The sequence below is a fragment of the Somniosus microcephalus genome, unplaced genomic scaffold, assembly GCF_052327205.1.
Source record: "Somniosus microcephalus isolate GS21.2 unplaced genomic scaffold, FLI_Smic_1.0 unresolved_chr4, whole genome shotgun sequence".
NCBI classification, from domain to species: Eukaryota; Metazoa; Chordata; class Chondrichthyes; order Squaliformes; family Somniosidae; genus Somniosus; species Somniosus microcephalus.
In genome coordinates this window covers 45,978,693-45,998,249 of record NW_028225182.1, presented here as the reverse complement: position 1 = coordinate 45,998,249, position 19,557 = coordinate 45,978,693, and the positions used below count along the sequence as shown (strand labels likewise).

Below are 19,557 nucleotides of genomic sequence, written 5' to 3'. Positions count from 1 at the left end.
TGGACTTTCTTTGAATGAGTTCTGCTTGTAACTGCACTCGAGCTTGAAACAGCTCCTGGGCCTCCATCTCACGGGAGCAGAGTGTGGTCGCTGTGCAGCGGTTAGCAAGTCGGTGACGAGCTTGGGGTTGAGAGGCGTCGCTTTCAATCTATGAAATTTCACCAAGGCCCAGAGAAAAGAAATGCTGAATGGAACAGTCCCTGTGAGCGATGGATTGAAGGGGACGGCGCTCCGAGCACAGCTGGAGAACGCGCAGTGCAGCAAAAGTGTTCGCAGCATTAAATGTCAGATTTATTAATCCCGCAATAATTAGACATATAATTAACAACAGCTCTTAAACAAATCTTTGCGAATTTTAGCCGAGGAACTCCAACACGTTATAGTTCCGAGTTCGATATACAAGTTAATCAAACCTTTATCGAATTCTAAAGTATCTGTTCCAAACTTTTGATATCTTTTCCTTACCTCTACTACGTGACAATTTGCACGTTTAATAGTGTAACCTAACACAACTGCCCACCTTCTGATGGAAGGTTTTCGACCGGAAACGTTAACTCTGCTTCTCTCTCCACAGCTGCTGCCTGACCTGTTGAGTGTTTCCAGCACTTTCTATTTTTATTACCCGACCTTGTTACCAGAGTATCACTTCCCTTATCTCCTTACCACACTCCTTCCTTACATGTAGCATTGTCCGACAAACAGGCTCCATTCGCACAACGGGATGTTCTGCTTCAGGCATTCATTGGAACTATAAGGGGAACCAGTGGAGGCAGCATATTTGGATTTCCAAAAGGCATTCGATAAGGAAACACGTTAAAGCTTGTTACACAAGATAAGGGCTCATGGGACTGGAGGTAATGTATTAGCAAGAATAGAGGATTGGTTAACGGACAGAAAATAGAGAGCAGGAATTATCGGGTGACTTTCAGATTGGCAGGCTGTAACTAGTGGGGTGCCGCAAGGATCAAGTGCGCATGCTTCAGCTATTTACAGTCTATATTACTGACTTAGATGAAGGGACAGAGTGTAATGTATCCAAGTTTTCTGATGATACAAAGCTAGGTGGGAAAGTAAGCTGTGAGGAGGACACAAAGAGCGTATAATGGGATATAGACAGATTAAGTGAGTAGGCGGGCAATAAGGTGGCAGATGGAATATAATGTAGGGAAATGTGAGGTTATTCACTTTGGTAGGAAGAATAGACAAACAGAATATTTTTAAATGGTGCAAAGCTATTAATTCTTTCGTTCTGCAAATGAAAGTTATGGGGTAAGTAATGGTAATTTATACAATTCTAATTTTCTCAAATCAGCTGAATGTACTCAATTTCATCAGGTTGTGATTTAAAAACTGTGTTATAAAAGTCACTTTCCTGACCAGGAATCGAAACCGTGTGGCGGAGGTGAAAGGACTGGTTTTCTGAATCATTTAAAGGTGATCGCTATGAATCACGCAGCATAGGTTTAAAGTCACGGCTACAATTTGTTTCGGTGTAGAAGAAGGGGATTGAATATGACAATAAAATCACCATACAGCGCCCGTTGTGAGAAAGAGTTCGAGCATACAATTAAATTAAGGCTGCGAAGTTACCGCTGAGCTAAACCTGACGCCGATCAAAGGATGAGAAACCGCTCAATATAAAGGATGAGTTCACAAACATCAGGCACAGTGCAGTCTGGTCAACGTCAAGCCTCTCTTTCTTATTCAAAGACATGAACGGGAGTCAGACGCCACAAACTTTAATTAAAGGCACAGATGCGAGTAACACTTCCAAATCTTTTCACTGTAAAATTATTTCACTTTATTTAATGGCTGACTGCATTGAATCTGAAAATGATCAACATGAGATTTTATGTTCGCTGCTGATTCGCTTTTCCGTGGACACTAACGCGTCGGTTTCCGTAGTGCAGCGACTATCATGTTCGCCTCCTACAAGAACAGTTCCCAAATCGAACCCGGGTGGATATGTTCGAGTGGAACATTTTTATTCTCTGCAATAACCGGTCCGGTTATATTGAACAAAATTTGTCCCAGATTCCTGATGTCGTAAGTAATGAACATTTTAAACCAGCCTCCTAAAATACGATGGGCCTTGAAATTGCGATCGGAGGTTTGTCGCCGGCTTACGCCTTCGAACTGAGAAACAAATCCCAATTAACTGGTGTCTCCGGAGCTTCGCACTCTTGCGGTCTTGGGCCTGCTGGCGTACGCCTGCATAAAGGCCCACGGATACCATTGGCGCTCACGGTTCGGCAGCATCCGTTGGCCAGGCCAACCAATCACACAGGGGATTCCTAGGATGCTGTATGTACGGAATCCCATAAGCATAATAGAAATCTCCAAATAAATAACATTTCACACCACGGAAGTAAGAATAATTGGTCACATGTTCAAAATAAATGAATTTAATTAAGCATTCAATGGTCTCATTCTGTGCCGTTATGACTCCTCTCTGCCCCACACAACAGTGAGAGGGAAATAGAGGGAGAGCACGATTCCAACGAGGAACAGGTGCAGGAAGTTTTTATACAGTTATTCATATGCCAGTAAATCTTTTAAACTTATTTCACTTGAACTTTTCCAGTTCAATTTTTCCAAGGAGCATTTCAAGGAGCTGGGAAGAAGTTAAAAAATTGGGGTTGTTAAAAAAAAAACCTCCCCGTCGGGGAATTGAACCCCGGTCTCCCGCGTGACAGGCGGGGATACTCACCACTATACTAACGAGGAACTAAAAAATGCAGTGTTTGATCAGAACTAGAATGGACCTGTGAACAGAGTGAGAAAGAGACAGAGAGAGAGACAGAGACAAAGAGAGAGAGACAGATAGAGAGTAAGAAAGAGAGGCACGCACAAAGAGAGAGTGGTCCCAGGGATGAGTTGACTTCAATATAATTGCAAAATACTGCGGATGCTGGAAATCTGAAATAACAACAGAAAATGCTGGAAATACTCAGCAGGCCAGGCAGCATCCGTGGAGAGAGAAACAGAGTTATCGGTTCAGGTCTGGGGCCCTTCATCAGAACTGGAAAAAGCTGGAGATGTAACAGATATTGAGCAGGTGCAGAGACAGGGGGGCGGGGTTAGGAGGGGACGAAGAAATAGAAAGAACATCCTGTACTTTTGTAAGAGGCAGATAAGATAAAATGTTGCAAATGGGAATGGCAAAAATCATACTGCATGAAAAATGGGGGCAGGGGTAATTATGTGAAATTGTTGAACTCAATGTTGAGTCCGGCAGGCTGCAAAGTGCCCAATCGAAAGATGAGGTGCTGTTCCTCGAGCTTACGTTGAGCGTCATTGGAACAATGCAATAGCCCGAGGACAGAGAGATCAGAGTGGGAGTGAAGCGGTGAATTAAAGTGACAGGCGACCGGAAGCTCAGGGTCACCCGTACGGACTGAGCGGAGGTGTTCCGCAAAGTGGTCGCCCAATCTGCGTTTGGTCTCCCCAATGTAGAGGAGACCGTATCGTGAGCAGCGAATACAGTATATTAAATTGCAAGAAGTACAAGTAAATCGCTGTTTCAGTTATTTTGAGAGACTGAGAAGCTGCAATTGTTATCTGCAGAAGGTTAAGAGGAAATTTAATCGAGGTTTTTAAATTTACAAGATGTTATGATAAGAGTAAATAAGGAGAATCTGTTTCCAGTGGCAGGAGGGTCGGTAACTGGAGGACACCGATTGAACCTAACCGGCAAAATTACCAGAGGGGAGATGAGGAGTTTTTTTTTACCGCAGCCAGTTGTTGTGATCGGGAATGCGCTGCCTGAAAGGGCGGTGGAGCAGATGCAATAGTAACTTTCAAAAGAGAATTGAATAAATAATTGTAAAGGAGAAATTTGCAGGACTATGGGGAAAAGCAGGGGAGTGGGACTATTTGAAGAGCTCTTTCAAAGTGCCAGTGCTCAATGGGCTGCATGGCCTCCTTCTTTGCCGTATCAATCTTTGATTCTATGAATCTATGATTTAAAATTCAAATTGAATGTTTTGAAATATAAATGTAACATTTTAAAACTTAACAAAATTTACCTAAACGAATTTTAATATTGATTTTAACCCTTACAATGGTAAAAGAAGGCCTTTCGCCTGCTATTGCCAGGTGTAAGGGTTTCGTGGGCATTCGCTGGGCAGTAGTTAGCCCAACTCTGTGACAGCAAAAGTGATGTTGCAGCGGGTGCGGTGGATGTGTCCAAGCGAAACTTGACAGACCGCAATTTCTGGGCGTGCGGATACCTGGCACTTGTGTAGTCGTTCTGAAGGCGCACAATAGCCTATGCTGTGCATTCGCTGTCGGAAGCACCGTAAAATCCGGGCCATGGTGTAAAATGAGATCTGCATAACAGTTCATCACATAGAAAGCACAATATATGTTATTGAAGTATCTTTAGCATTTATGTCATTCTATAAATTAAGATTATCGGTTAATTAATAATAATTAAAACAATTTTCCACGTTAGATGCCTGTTAGAGTTGAAACAAAATTAGTTTAATTTAATAAAAAACTGTTATAAAAATGACATCCCTGACCGGGAATTGAACCCGGGCAGTAAGAGTGCCGAATCCTGATCACGAGACTACCAGGGAACACTGAAGTAAAGTGACGCAATAATCGTAATTAGAATGAGTCAATCTGTATTGGATACAAATTAATTTTGCGTGTTTACATGTAAAGCATTTCATGACTCTGCGGCTTACAGATCTATTTACATTGTATCTGAAATATTTTGTCATTTATTGGGGTGCATCTATCTTCATTGGAAACCTCATTAAAGTGCTCGAACCTCTTCTATTTCCCTCAGACCGGCTGTACAACAACCACAGTCTCATACCGTGCACTGGCATCTTCCAGTTCTAGATATGTATATAGAGAATTAATGGTGAAAGGTCATCGACGTAAAGGTTACACATACATGTAAAAATACCGGAGTCAGTTGTAGATTTATTTTCTTTATTTTTATAACATTCTTCAGGATATTAATATATAAATATCTGTGTTTGAAACTGTGATTCTTCTAAATGGATTTTGGGTGTATCATTGCGTTGCTGATGAATAAATGTGAATGTATCTGTGTGTTATTGATCAATGTATTTGTGTGTATCGGTGTTCTGTATAAAGTCATTTGCGTGTAATTTAAAAGTAAGACAGAAATAAATAGCCAGAACATATTTTTGAATGAGACAGATTCACCCAAATAAATGAATAAATAATACCGATACATGTAAATATTGGATATGTAACTGAAGGAATAAAGTGTGCAGGCCTACGGGGAAAGGGCGGGGGAGTGGGACTAGCTGAAGGGCTCTTGCAGAGAGCCGGCACGGGCTGGACGGGCCGAATGGCCTCCTTCTGTGCTGGAACCATTCTATGATTCTATGATGTAGATCTGTAAGTGGTGAAAGGCGACTACAGTGTCTCACCACCACCCCAGGGATGGGCAATAAATGCTGGCCTTGCCAGCGAGACCTACATCCCTTGAGCCAAAATAAAAAACGCATCTAATACAAGTTCTCATTGTTGTGAGATAATAATTAATATATTAATTATCCAGACTCATATGAGCTGTAAAGGAACCGTGACCCCGACATCATTTGAACGCGCAACTTCAGGATCTGCAGTCAGGTGCACTACCGTTGCGACATGAGGTCTAGACAGCTTCCTAGTCATATTCAGGTTGATATATATATTATATCTTATATATATACAGGCATCATAGCTGGACCCTGGTGGTCGACTGGAACGCATCCGGTTACGATTCTTAATCAAGGAATTCAGCGTGACAAAAGATTGTATAAAGCACTGTATAAAAATAATTCAAACCTGTGAGACGAGTAATAATTGCTTGAATCACCGTTAATAAACCCAGTACTTTCTGTTACAGATTTAGGTTACTGACTCTCTTTGCGGGGCACTTGTTCCGGGTTTAATATTACAAACTGGGTGACATCGCTGATCGTGATGAGGCAAGGGGCGTCTGAGCGGCCCCACTGTGTGGGTGCGGAAGAGAACACGTTAGGGGTGTGCGGGGGGAATCAGTGACATTTTTTGTAAAGGGCAGCGGAGAAGAAGGACTGAGAACTTTCAGTGTGGGACAGAAGTTGTTTAAAGTGAGGCAACACATTGCCGATCAGCACAGAGGGAGTTCACTGAGTCAGGTCCCCTCTGCTGCTGCTATAGAGCCGGGGGTGTCCGCAGTGTCGCGGTTGTCACGTTCGAGGTTTGGCGAACAATCAGAGGCGAATTTATTCTCCTGTCAAAAGGGCCACAGCGGCTTCTCCCTTGTTCTTTAATTGTTCTTTATTTCACTTCACTGAATAGATAACTTCGAGTGAGAGAAAGCTGATCCACAGTGAGACCCATTTCATCTTTTGTTCACTTTTAAGCACTGGAATCTCCGAATCGCTGAAGTTCAGAAATATAATCCATTAATCTGCAGGGTGGCAGTCAGTAAGAAACCTTTTCTGTCTGGATCCGGGCGAGGAGATGGCTTCAGGCTCAAGATTGCCGATACTGGCGATAGATTTTTGTTGGGTAAGGGTATTCAAGGTTACGGAACCAAAGCGGGTAGATGGAGTGAAGAACAGATCAGCTCTGATCTAATTGAATGACGTATGAGGAGAGATTGGGTCGATTGGGCTTATACTCGCTGGAGTTTAGAAGAATGAGAGGGGATCTCATTGAAACTTATAAAATTCTAACAGGACTAGACAGACTAGATGCAGGATGGATGTTCCCGATGGCGAGGGAGTCCAGAACCAGGGGTCACAGTCTAAGGATAAGGGGTAAGCCATTTAGGACAGAGATTAGGAGGAATTTCTTCACCCAGAGAGTGGTGAACCTGTGGAATTCTCTACCACAGAAGACAGTTGAGGCCAATTTATTAAATATATTCAAGACGGAGTTAGATATATTTCTTAAGGCTAAAGGGATCAAGGGATATGGGGAGAAGGCAGGGACAGGGTACTGAATTTGGATGATCAGCCATGATCTCATTGAATGGTAGAACAGGCTCGAGGGGCCGAATGGCCTACTCCTGCTCCTATCCTCTGTCTTTCTATGATTTGAGGTGCTATATTAGTTTGATGCGATGTATTAGTTTGAGGTGCTGTATTAATTTTATGTGCTGTATTAGTTTGAGCCGCTGTATTAGTTTGAGGTGTTGTATTAGTTTGAGGTGCTGTATTAGTTTGAGGTGCTGTATTACTTTGCTGTGCTGTATTAGCTTGCTGCGCTGTATTAGTTTGAGGCGCTGTATTAGTTTGAGGTGTTGTACATTACACATTACAGCTGACTGAATCCGAGGTCCGGAGAACCTTCAGGAGGGTGAAAGCACGGAAGGCAGCCAGCCCAGACGGGGTTTCACCCCATATCTTCAAGACCTGCGCAGACCAGCTGGCTCCTGTGTTCACGGACATTTTTAACATCTCATTGCAGCAGTCTGTTGTACCAGTGTGCTTCAAGGAGACAACCATTGTGCCGTTACCTAAGAAGACCAAGGTAACAGGCCTCAATGACTATCGTCCCGTGGCTCTGACATCCATAGCCATGAAGTGCCTGGAAAAGCTGGTCATGACACACATAAGCAGCGTCATATCCGATTCCTTGGACCCGTTCCAGTTCGCATATAGGGCGAACAGGTCTATAGACGATGCCATCTCCCTAACTCTACACACTGCCCTGGAACACCTAGACAGGAGGGACACTTACGTCAGACTGTTGTTCATTGACTACAGTTCTGCATTTAATACTATTATGCCCTCCAAGTTGGTCCTAAAACTGAGGGACCTAGGCCTGGGCACCCCCATCTGCATTTGGATTCTGGATTTTTTGACTGGTGGGCCTCAAGTGGTGAAAATAGCGAACAACACCTCATCCACTCTGGTTCTCAACACCGGAGCGCAACAAGGCTGCTGCCTCAGTCCTTGGCTGTACTCTCTGTTTACACATGACTGTACAGCCATACACAGCGATAATCGGATTATCAAGTTTGCCGACGACACCACAGTAATTGGCCTGATAAGCAACGATGATGAGACGGAGTACAGAGATGAGATAGTCCAGCTGATGAGATGGTGCAATGACAACAACCTTGCCCTGAACGTTGGCAAAACTAAGGAGCTCATCGTGGACTTCAGAAGCCACCGAGGGAACCATCGCCCCATCAGCATAGACGGGACACCAGTGGGAGTCATCAGTTGCTTCCGATTCCTGGGTCTGCAGATCTCTGATGACCTGGCCTGGAACCATAATACTGAGGCTATGCTGAAGAAGGCACACCAGCGCCTTTAGCCTCTACGGTGCCTGAGGAAATGCAGCATAAGCACACAGTGGCTTGTGAACTTTTACCGTGGCACCATAGAGAGTGTCCTTGACGAGTGGTGTCAATGTGTGGTATGGTAACACCACTGCACAGAACAAGAAAGCCATCCAGAGAGTTGTGAATACGGCAGAAAAGATCATTGGGTGCGCACTTCCGTCCATCGAGGAGATCTTCCAGACCAGGTGCCGGAACAAGGCCCGCTCCATCATCCAGGACCCCAATCACCCTGGGCACAAACTGTTCGCCCTCCTGTGGTCTGGACGTCGGTACCGCAGCATCCGAACCAGGACCAGCAGGTTTAAGAACAGTTTCTATCCACAGGCAGTGCACCTACTGAACTGCTAATCGCACTGCCCCATATATTATAATTATATGTTTATGTAAATATAAATATTATACTTATATTACCATATATTTATCATATTACATTACTATTATTTCCAGTGGTAATTGAGGCTTTTTTGCACTATTCATCATATCCTGCAACTTGGACTTTTATTGCTATACTTTTTGCTTATTTGCTTATTGTTTTTATTTATACTTGTTTTTATTTTTTTGCTTTTATATTATACTAGCTGGGGAGCCCAGCGTTGCCGGGGCTGTTTTGGGGCAGGCGGTTTAAATCGAGTGGCAGGCTTTGGGGCCCTGTCTGTGTCCCTGTCTGTCTACCTTTTAAAAGGTTGAAAAATGAAAGTGAAACTACTTATGGCTTTGGGGCCCTGTCTGTGTCCCTTTGTGAATCTGGTGCTGGGCAACATTTTAAATCGAGTGGCAGGCTTTAGGGCCCTGTGTGTGTCCCTGTCTGTCTACCTTTTAAAAGGTTGAAAAATGAAAGTGAAACTACTTATGGCTTTGGGGCCCTGTCTGTGTCCCTTTGTGAATCTGGTGCTGGGCAACATTTTAAATCGAGTGGCAGGCTTTAGGGCCCTGTGTGTGTCCCTGTCTGTCTACCTTTTAAAAGGTTGAAAAATGAAAGTGAAACTACTTATGGCTTTGGGGCCCTGTCTGTGTCCCTTTGTGAATCTGGTGCTGGGCAACATTTTAAATCGAGTGGTAGGTTTAGGGCCCTGTCTGTGTCCCTGTATGTCTACCTTTTAAAAGGTTGAAAAATGAAAGTGAAAGTACTTATAAAACGTTTTTGGTAAATCTTATGTTATTTTTAAAAGAGATACTAACTTGGAAAGTCGTTTTAGCTGGAAGCTGAAGTCATTTGAGCTGCAAGCTGAACAGAGCTGGTAGTGAAACAATGGCTGGCAGCTCCCCGAGATGAAAACGAATAGTCCCGCCCACACACACACCGATTGGCCAACCATCAGGGGACCGTACTGTAGGATTGGTCAATCGTGACGAAACAGGATTGGTGGAACCTTGATGTCAGTCAATCAATGCTAGCAGATAATGAGTTTAATTTGGAAGGTTTTTTGCATAAGGCACGAATAATTTTCGTCCGACCGAAAAGTAAATACGCTTAAAACCGTCTCTGAAGCGTAAGCTTTCTTTGGAGGTAACGCGCGCGTAGGTACGCCCTGTAACTTTCGAGCGCATAGCCCGACAGATGCACAGGAAATGACAGATAGACAGAATGACAGACAGAATGACAGACAGATCGACCGATTTATATATATAGATGCTTGTATTGTGGGAGTGAGTGGGGAGTAAGCATTCCATTGTACTAGTTACATATGGCAATAAAATGATCTTGAATCTTGAATCTTGAATCTTGTATTAGTTTGAGGTGCTGTATTAGTTTGAGGGGTTGTATTAGTTTGAGATGCTCTATTAGCTTGAGGCACTGTATTAGTTTGAGGCATTGTATTCGTTTGAGGTGCTGTACTAGATTGAGGTGCTGTATTAGTTTGAGGTGCTTTATTAGTTTGAGGTGCTGTATTAGATTGAGGTGCTGTATTAGTTTGAGATGCTCTATTAGTTTGAGGCGCTGTATTAGTTTGAGGCGCTGTATTCGTTTGAGGTGCTGTATTAGTTTGAGGCGCTGTATTCGTTTGAGGTGCTGTATTAGATTGAGGTGCTGTATTAGTTTGAGGTGCTGTATTAGTTTGAGGTGCTGTATTAGATTGAGGTGCTGTATTAGTTTGAGGCGCTGTATTAGTTTGAGGTGCTGTATTAGTTTGAGGCGCTGTATTAGTTTGAGGTGCTGTATTAGATTGAGGTGCTGTATTAGTTTGAGGTGCTGTATTAGTTTGAGGTGCTGTATTAGATTGAGGTGCTGTATTAATTTGAGGCGCTGTATTAGTTTGAGGCGCTGTATTAGTTTGAGGTGCTGTATTAGTTTGAGGTGCTGTATTAGTTTGAGGTGCTTTATTAGTTTGAGGTGCTTTATTAGTTTGAGGTGCTGTATTAGTTTGAGGTGCTTCATTAGTTTGAGGTGCTGTATTAGTTTGAGGTGCTGTATTAGTTTGAGGTGCTTTATTAGTTTGAGTTGCTGTATTCGTTTGAGGTTGTGTATTCGTTTGATGTAGTGTACTATTTTGAGGTGTATTATTTTGAGGTTTTTCATTAGTTTGAGGTGCGATATTAGTTTGAGGGGCTGTATTATTTTTAGCTGTTGTATTATTTTGACACAATGTATTAGCTTGAGGAGTTGTATTATTATGACATCGTGTATTAGTTTGAGAATTTGTATTAGTTGGAGGTAGTGTATTATTTTGAGGTGTACTAGTTTGAGGTGTATTGGTTTGAGGTGCTGTATTAGTTTGAGGTGTTGTATTAATTTGATGTGCCGTATTAGTTTGACCTGTATTAGTTTGAGGTGTTCGATTAGTTTGAGGTGCTGCATTAGTTTGAGGAGCTGAATTGGTTTGAGGTGCTGTATTAGTTTGATGTGCCGTATTAGTTTGACCTGTATTAGTTTGAGGTGTTCGATTAGTTTGAGGTGCTGCATTAGTTTGAGGAGCTGAATTGGTTTGCGGTGCTGTATTAGTTTGAGGTGCTACATTATTTTGAGGTGTTGTATTAATTTGAGATAGTGTATCAGTTTGAGAATTTGTATTAGGTGAGGTGATGCATCCATTTGAACAGCTGTAATAGTTTGAGGAGCCGCGTAGAAGAGGAGAGGAAAGGATGTAAAAGTGACGTTTGGAACAGATACTTTAGAATCCGATAAAGGTTTGATTAACTTGTATATCGATTTCGGAACTACAACGTATTTGAATTCTCCGGTAAAATTCGCAAGGATTTGTCTAAATACTGTTGCTAATTATAAGTCTAATTATTGCATGATTAATTAATCTGACATTTAATGTTGTGAACCCTTTTACTGCACTACGCGTTCTCCAGCTGTGCTCGGAGCGCCGTCCCCTTCAATCCATCGCTCACAGGGACAGTTTCATTCAGCGTTTCTATTCTCTGGCCCTTGGTGAAATTTCATAGATTGAAAGCGACCTGTCTCGCCCCCGAGCTCGTCACCGACTCGCTAACCGCTGCACAGCGACCACACTCTGCTCCCGTGAGATGGAGGCCCAGGAGCTGTTTCAAGCTCGAGTGCAGTTACAAGCAGAATTCATTCAAACAAAGTCCACGTCATTGAGGAGCCTGAGTCTTTGCACCGAACTCCTTCCCAAAGTGCTAAGATTCACGTGGGGGGAATTTGAGCACATCTTTCCCCACATTACAACACTTCAAAGGTGCTTCAATGGTTGTAAAGCGCTTTGGACTGTCCTGAATTCGTGAAAAGCGCTGTATCAATGCAAGTCTTTCTTTGCAATAGTTTCAACTGCAAGTTCAAAATCCGCGGACAAAAGTAGTGCACGTCCAGGATTTCAACCCAGGATATCTCGCAAGTTTTAAGCAGCGAGAACCATACCCCTAGACCAAAGAGACAACTGATTGGCGCTAGTGCAGATAAGAGGTAACCATTCTAAAACCATTTTGTGTGTGTGGCTATTCTTGATGAGCAGAGCACTTGAGACGAGACAGTGACTTTGCCTTTTCGACCTGTCTTCTGAAGCGCCGTCCGGTCCCACTCCTACAGTTAATGAGCTGTTACGATGTTAATGTATCCGGGCTGCAGGAGGCCACTCCAGGCGCAGCAGAGGAGTCTCTGCATTAGTTCTCCGTGGAAACAGTATTTTCCCTCTTCTCTCTTACTCTTCTCTATATCACTCTGCTTTTATGTCTCTATTTCTACCCGCTGTCTCAGTTTCCTGAATCATAACACGGTGTGGGACATTTTTGGAGACGCACTTTCTTTGTTTCTTATTGAAAGGACACCCAGACAGCCCGATTGAAACTGCACTTTGAATCCCGTCGCTGACCCTGTGTTTTCCTATTAATCTGTGTTGTTTTGCTTCCACATTCTCAACCTCTTTCATGTAGCGACACGCGAGGGGGAGATTCCCTAAATCATGCCAACTTTCCCCAAATCCTGCTTAAAGTACCGCAGTCCAAACTGTGACCGATATGGGAAATATCATTCAGAATTACTTCACTCACTGTAACGGTGCCATTTGAAAGGTATAATTCGCCTGACAATGCGTGTTTTATTTGTACTTAAACAAGCATATAAATTATTCCTGTTTTCATATTTAGTAAACTTGAATGGAGAAAAGGCATTAAATTGCCTCCACCCACTTTCGAACCATTGAGTTTTCGTGTGTTAGCGGAATGCGATAACCATTACACACCAGAAACCGTCCAGCACTCGGGTACATTGTATTGCAGCGACTCCATAGGAACAGGAGGAGGCCATTCATTCCCTCAAGCCTGTTCCGTCATTGAATTAGATCAGGGCAAGTCTGTATCTTCACTCCCTCTACCCGCTTTGGTTCCTTAACCCTTAATACCCTTACTCAACAAAAATCTATCGACAGTACCGGCAATCTTGAGCCTGAAAGCAGATCCGCTACCGGATCCAGAGAGAAAAGGCCTCTTACTGACGGCCACCCTGCAGATTAATGGATTACATTTCTGGATCCGTTTTCTCTCACTCAAAGTTATCTATTCATAGAAACATAGAAACATAGAAGATAGGAGCAGGAGTAGGCCATTCGGCCCCTCGAGCCTGCTCCGTCATTCAATGAGATCATGGCTGATCATTCAAATTCAGTACCCTGTCCCTGCCTTCTCCCCATATCCCTTGATCTCTTTAGCCTTAAGAAATATATCTAACTCAGTGAAGTGAAATAAAGAGCAATTAAAGAACAAGGTAGAAGCCGCTGTGGCCCTTTTGACAGGAGAATAAATTCGCCTCTGGATGTTCGCCACAGCAAGTTTAAAAAATATATGTTTCCACCCGGGCTCGAACTTGATAACCGCTACAATGTGGAAATCACCGGCTCTGAAGCAGCAGCAGAGGGCTACTGAGTCAGTTAACTCCCTCTGTGCTGATCGGCAATGGGTTGCCTCAATTTAAACAGCTTCTGTCCCACACTGAATGCTCTGTCCTTCTCCCCCGCTGCGCTTTACAAAAAATGTCACTGATCCCCCCACACACCCCGAACGTGAATCCTTCCACATCCTGACAGTGGGGCCGTTGAAGCTCCCACTGTCTCCCCGCGATCAGCGATCTCACCCAGTTTGTAAAATTAAACGCGGAACAAATGTCACGCAAAGAGCGTCTGTAACCGAAATCTGTAACAGAAAGTAATGGATTTATTAACCAAGATTAAAGCAATTATTACTCGTCTCACAGACTTGAATTATCTTTCTGCAATTTACTGTTCCCAAATCTTGTGTCAACATAAATTCTTTGATTGAGAATCGAAAGCGGGTGAGTGTCAGTCGACCACCAGGAACCAGGTATGGTACTTCTGTATATATGAACTTGAATACACAACAAAAACTGTCTAGGCGTCGTGGCGCAACGGTAGCGCGTCTGACTCCAGATCAGAAGGCTGCGTGTTCAAATCACGTCGGGGTCACTGTTCTTTTACAGCTCATATCAGTCTGGACAATTAATATCTTATTTGTTAACTCACAACAATGAGTATTAGATATATTTTTTATATTTGTTCCTGGGATGTAGGTCTCGCTGGCAAGACCAGCATTTATTGCCCATCTCCGAGGTGGTGGTGAAACACTGTAGTCGCCTTTCATCACTTACAGATCTACATCATAGAATCAGAGAATGGTTACAGCACAGAGGGAGGCCATTCGGCCCGTCCAGCCCGTGTCGCTCTCTGCAAGAGCCCTTCAGCTAGTCCCACTCCCCCGCCCTCTCCCCGTAGCCCAGCACATTTTATGTGCCGCTTATGACTCATTGACATGCAAAGGATCGCATCAGAACACAAACACTCGCTTGATACAGAAACAGGCCACCCATGTACACACACTCACAGCTCATATTGTCACACGAAGCTGGTTCCATTTCTATGAAAAGTCTACACGCCAAAAGTTTAATTGTTTTTCACAAGCTGCCCGCCCTGTTGTGTATTTCGAGCAGTTTCCTACTTTCACAGTGGCGATTCTGGGGCTGGGTGCGTGTCATAAACACTCAACATTTTAAACCAAGGCTCCTAAAATACAATGAGATAGGGATAAAGGTTCATCGCATGCTGAGGGCTAAATAAATGATTGAATTTCTACAAAATAACTTTATGGATTAATAAATGATGTTTAAACCAATTATTCTTTTTTCCACATGAAAGTCATGTAATTCATTTTAATCAGGTCTCGAAGTAAAAACTGTTACTCCCCTGACCTGGAATCAACTCCAAGAGAACGCTGAATCCTACCCACTAGGGAACGTTGCATTGCACCGTCACAATATTTATCAATGCATTTGAGTCTATTCGGAGTAAAGTATGCAATAGCGAAATACTGCAGAGGCTGGGAATCTGACATAAAAACAGAAAATGCTGGAGATACTCAGCAGGTCAGGCAGCATCTGTGGAGAGAGAAACAGAGTTAACGTTTCAGATCGATGACCTTTCGTCAGAACTGGGAAAAGTTAGAGATGAAACAGATTTTAGGCAAATGGGGGAGAGGAGGAAACAGCAAGAGGCAATATTAGTGATAAGGTGGAAGGCAGGAGAGATTAAACGACAAAAGGGATGAAGGTGCGAGGCAAAAGGAGATGGTAATGGGACAAGTAAAGGAAGGAGAGATGGGACCAGAGGAGGTGTAAATGGGAATGGCAGAATCATGAACAGCTGCCACCTGAGAAAATAGGAGCAGAGGTTATGGTCTGAAATTGTTGAACTCGATGTTGTGTCCAGAATGCTATAGAAATAGAAATACAAGTATGTTTCTGACTTGTATTACATGTAAATGAAGTTCATGGCTCTGCTGCTTATAAATATTTTACATGTATGTGTAATCTTTAGGTCGATGACCTTTTGTCATTAATTCTCTATATACACATATAGAACTGGAAGAGGCCAGCGCGCCGTGTGAGATTACATTTGATTTGTGGATGTTGAACAGCCGGTATGAGGGAAACAGACGAGGTTGGAGCATTTTACTGAGGTTTCGAATGAAGATAAATGCACCCCAATAATTGAGAAAATACTTCAGGTACATGTAACTAGATTTGTAAGCCGCAGAGTCATGAAATGCTTTTAGATGTGAACAATCAAAAATGAATTTGTATCCAATACGGATTGACCCATTCTATGTACAATTATCGCATTCGACTTCCGTGTTCCCTGGTAGTCTAGTGGTTAGGATTCGGCGCTCTCACCGCCGCGGCCCGGGTTCGATTCCCGGTCAGGAAAGTAATTTTTGTAACAGTCTTTAATTAATTTAAACTAACTTGTTAAAATTACTTACATGTATCTAATGTGAACAAATGTTTTAATTAGCATTAATTAACCGATAATCTTAATTTGCAGAATGAATTAAATGCTAAAGATGCTTCAATAACGTGTATTGTGCTTTCTATGTGATGAATTGTTATGCATATCTCATTTTACACCATGGCCCGGGTTTTACGGTGCTTCCGACAGCGAATGCACAGCGTAGGCTCTCGTACGCCTTCAGAACCACCCCGCAAGTTCCAGGTTTCCGCACGCCCGAAAGCCCAGAACTTGTGATCTGTCAAGTTTCGCTTGGACAGATCCACCGCATCTGCTACAACATCACTTTTGCTGGTGCAGAGTTGGGCTAACTACTGCCCAGCGAATGCCCAGGAAACCCTTACACCAGGTAATAGAATCAGAGAAATTTACGGTACAAAAGGAGGCCATTCGGTTCTTAGTGTCCACATTGGTCGAAAGAGCGATCCAGCCTAATAGCAGGCGTAAGACCTTCTTTTGCCAGTGCACGGGTGAAAATATATGTTAAAAATTTTTTTTTAATGATATGAACATACATACATTTTAAATTCGTTTAGGTAAATTCTGGCCCGCTTTAAAATGTTCAAATTTATATTTCATAAAATTAAAAATTGTATTTTAAATGTTTAATTAATTTCATTAAGTTTGAACAAGTGATCATTTATTTTTATTTCCGTGGTGTGAAATGTTTTTTATTTGGAGATTTCGATTGTGGTTTTGAGGATTCCATACATAAATGGAATCCCCATTAGCCTCATAGGAATCCCCTTTTTGATTGGTTGGCCTGGGCCATGTGACCCCAGAGATGGTTGCGAACCTTGTGCGCCCCTGGGATCCGTGGGCCTTTATGCAGGCGGACGCCAGCGGGCCCTGGGCGGCAAGAGTCCGAAGCTCCGGAGACACCAGGTAATTCGCATTTGTTTTTCGATTCCGAGGCGTTAGCCGGTGGCGAGCCCCCGATCGCAATTTCCAGGCCCATTGTATTTCAGGAGTCTGGTTTAAAATGTTCATTGCTTATGTCACCAGGAATCTTGTGCAACTTTTGTTCAATTTAACAGGACCGGTTATTGTCAGAATAACATTTTCTGGAACATGAATACTGCAGTTGTGCCCGAACCAGTGTTTTATAAAGGTTCATCGTAACTTCCTTGCTTTTGTGCTCTATGCCTCTATTTGTAAAGCCCCGGATTCCATAAGCTTTTTAAACTGATTTCTCAACCTGTCTTGCCACCTTCAATGATTTGTGCACATATACCCCCAGTTCTCTCTGTCCCTGCACCCACTTTGGAAATGTATCCTTTAATTTATATTGCCTCTCCTCATTCTTCCAACCAAAATGTATCACTTCACAGTTTTCTGCATTTAACTTCATCTGCCACATGTCCGCCCATTCCACCAGCCTGTCCATGTCCACTTGGAGTCGATCACTTCACTCCTCACTGCTCACTATACTTCCAAGTTTTGTATCATCAGCAAATTTTGAAATTGTGCCCTGGACACCTAACTCCAAATAATTAATATATGTCAAGATGGGCCGTGGTCCTAGTACCGACCCCTGGGGGACATCTTCCGCCAGTCAGAGGAATAACCGTTCACCACTACTCTGTTTCCTGTCTCTTAGCCAATTTCACATCCATGCTGTCACTGTCCCTCTTATTCCATGGGCTTCAACTTTGCTGGCAATCCTGTTATGCGGCACTTTATCAAATGCCTTTTGGAAGTCCATGTTCACCACATCAACCGCATTTCCCTCATCAACCCTTTCTTTCACTTCATCAAAAAATTCAATCAAGTTGGTAAAAGACGATTTGCCTTTAACAAATCCGTGCAGACTTTCCTTAATTCATCCACACTTGTCCAAGTGACCGGTCATTTTGTCCAGGATTATCCTGTCTAAAAGCTTCCTGACTACCGACGTTAAGCTGACTGGCCTGTAGTTGCTGGGTTGAACCTTATACACCTTTTTGAACAAGGGTGTAACATTTGCAATTCTCCAGACGTCTAGCACCACCCCCGTATCCAATGAGTATTGGAAGGTTGTGGCCAGTAACTTCACAATTTCCACCTGTGCTTCCCTGAGCATCCTAGGATGCATTTGATCTGGTCCTGGTGACTTATGGACATAAATACAGCCAGCTTTCCTGGTACCTCCTCTTTAACAATTGTTATCACATCCAATACCTCAACCACAGCTCATTAACTGTAGGAGTGGGCCCGGGCGGCGCTTCAGAAGACAGGTTGAAAAGGCAAAGTCACTCTCTCGGTCTCAAGTGCTCTGCTCATCAAGAATAGCCACATACACAAAATGGTTTTTACAATAGTTACCTCTTATCTCCACTACTTTTAACCAGTCGGCTCCTTGGTTTTCAGTATGTTATGGGAAAAAGAGAGCGGCAGCTAACCGGCGTCCAGAAGAGAATATAAACAAAAGGTTTACAGCCAGACTTTCTAGTACCTCCTCTTTATCAATTTTTCTCCCATCCAATATCTGAACCACAGCTCATTAACTGTAGGTCTGGGACCGGGCGGCGCTTCAGAAGACAGGTCCAAAGGGCAAAGTCATTGTCTCGGTCTCAAGTGCTCTGATCATCAAGAACAACCACACAGAAAAAATGGTTTTACAATGGTTAGCTTTTATCTCCACCAATATCTGTCAGTTGGCTCGTTGGTCTAGAGGTATGATTCTCGCTTCGGGGTTATTAGTTGAAACTTGCGAGAGGTCCCGGGTTCAAATCCCGGACGAGCCCTTATTTTGCTCGCGAATTATGAACTTGCTGTTCGAACTTTTGCCAAAAAAAAACACTGGCATTGATACAGAGCTTTTCACGAACTCAGGACGTCCCAAAGCGCTTTATAACATTTGAAGTACCTTTGAAGTGTTGTAATGTGGGGAAAGGCGTGCCTAAATCACCCCCACATGAATCTCAACACTTTGGGAAGGTGCAAAGAATCAGGCGCCTCAATGACTTGGACTTTCTTTGAATGAGTTCTGCTTGTAACTGCACTCGAGCTTGAAACAGCACCTGGGCTTCCATCTCACGGGAGCAGAGTGTGGTCGCTGTGCAGCGGTTAGCGAGTCGGTGACGAGCTTGGGGTGAGACACGTCGCTTTCAATCTATGAAATTTCACCAAGGGCCAGAGAATAGAAACGCTGAATGGAACAGTCCCTGTGAGCGATGGACTGCAGGGGACGGCGCTCCGAGCACAGCTGGAAAACGCGCAGTGCAGTAAAAGGGTTCGCAACATTAAATGTCAGAGTTATTAATCCCGCAATAATTAGACTTATAATTAACAACAGCATTTAGACAAACCCTCGCGAATTTTAACCGGAGAACTCAAATACGTTATAGTTCCGAGTTCGAGATACAAGTTGATCAAACCTTTATCGGATTCTAAAGTATCGGTTCCAAAGGCCACTTTTACATCTTTTCCTCGCCTCTTCTACATGACACAACTGCCCACCTTCTAATGGAATGTCATCGACCGGAAATGTTAACTCTGTTTCTCTCT

The 19,557-nt window shown here is 43.2% G+C and overlaps 1 long non-coding RNA gene and 3 other non-coding genes across 4 annotated transcripts; 3 read left to right on the top strand and 1 right to left on the bottom strand.

Annotated features, from left to right (window-relative positions):
• Positions 1–4,611: 4,611 nt before the first annotated feature.
• On the bottom strand, positions 4,612–9,715 carry LOC147090821 (uncharacterized). The gene is made up of 2 exons (XR_015075295.1): positions 9,494–9,715; positions 4,612–4,850 (listed from the first exon to the last, which is right to left on the bottom strand). It is a non-coding gene; the product is annotated as an uncharacterized LOC147090821 (long non-coding RNA).
• A 4,406-nt stretch (positions 9,716–14,121) lies between these two features.
• Positions 14,122–14,193, top strand: trnaw-cca (transfer RNA tryptophan (anticodon CCA)). Its single transcript has one exon. It is a non-coding gene; the product is annotated as a tRNA-Trp (tRNA).
• A 1,722-nt stretch (positions 14,194–15,915) lies between these two features.
• trnae-cuc (transfer RNA glutamic acid (anticodon CUC)) lies at positions 15,916–15,987 on the top strand. Its single transcript has one exon. It is a non-coding gene; the product is annotated as a tRNA-Glu (tRNA).
• Positions 15,988–18,706: 2,719 nt separating this feature from the next.
• trnap-cgg (transfer RNA proline (anticodon CGG)) lies at positions 18,707–18,794 on the top strand. The gene is given in 2 exon segments: positions 18,707–18,742; positions 18,759–18,794. It is a non-coding gene; the product is annotated as a tRNA-Pro (tRNA).
• The last annotated feature ends 763 nt before the right edge of the window (positions 18,795–19,557 follow it).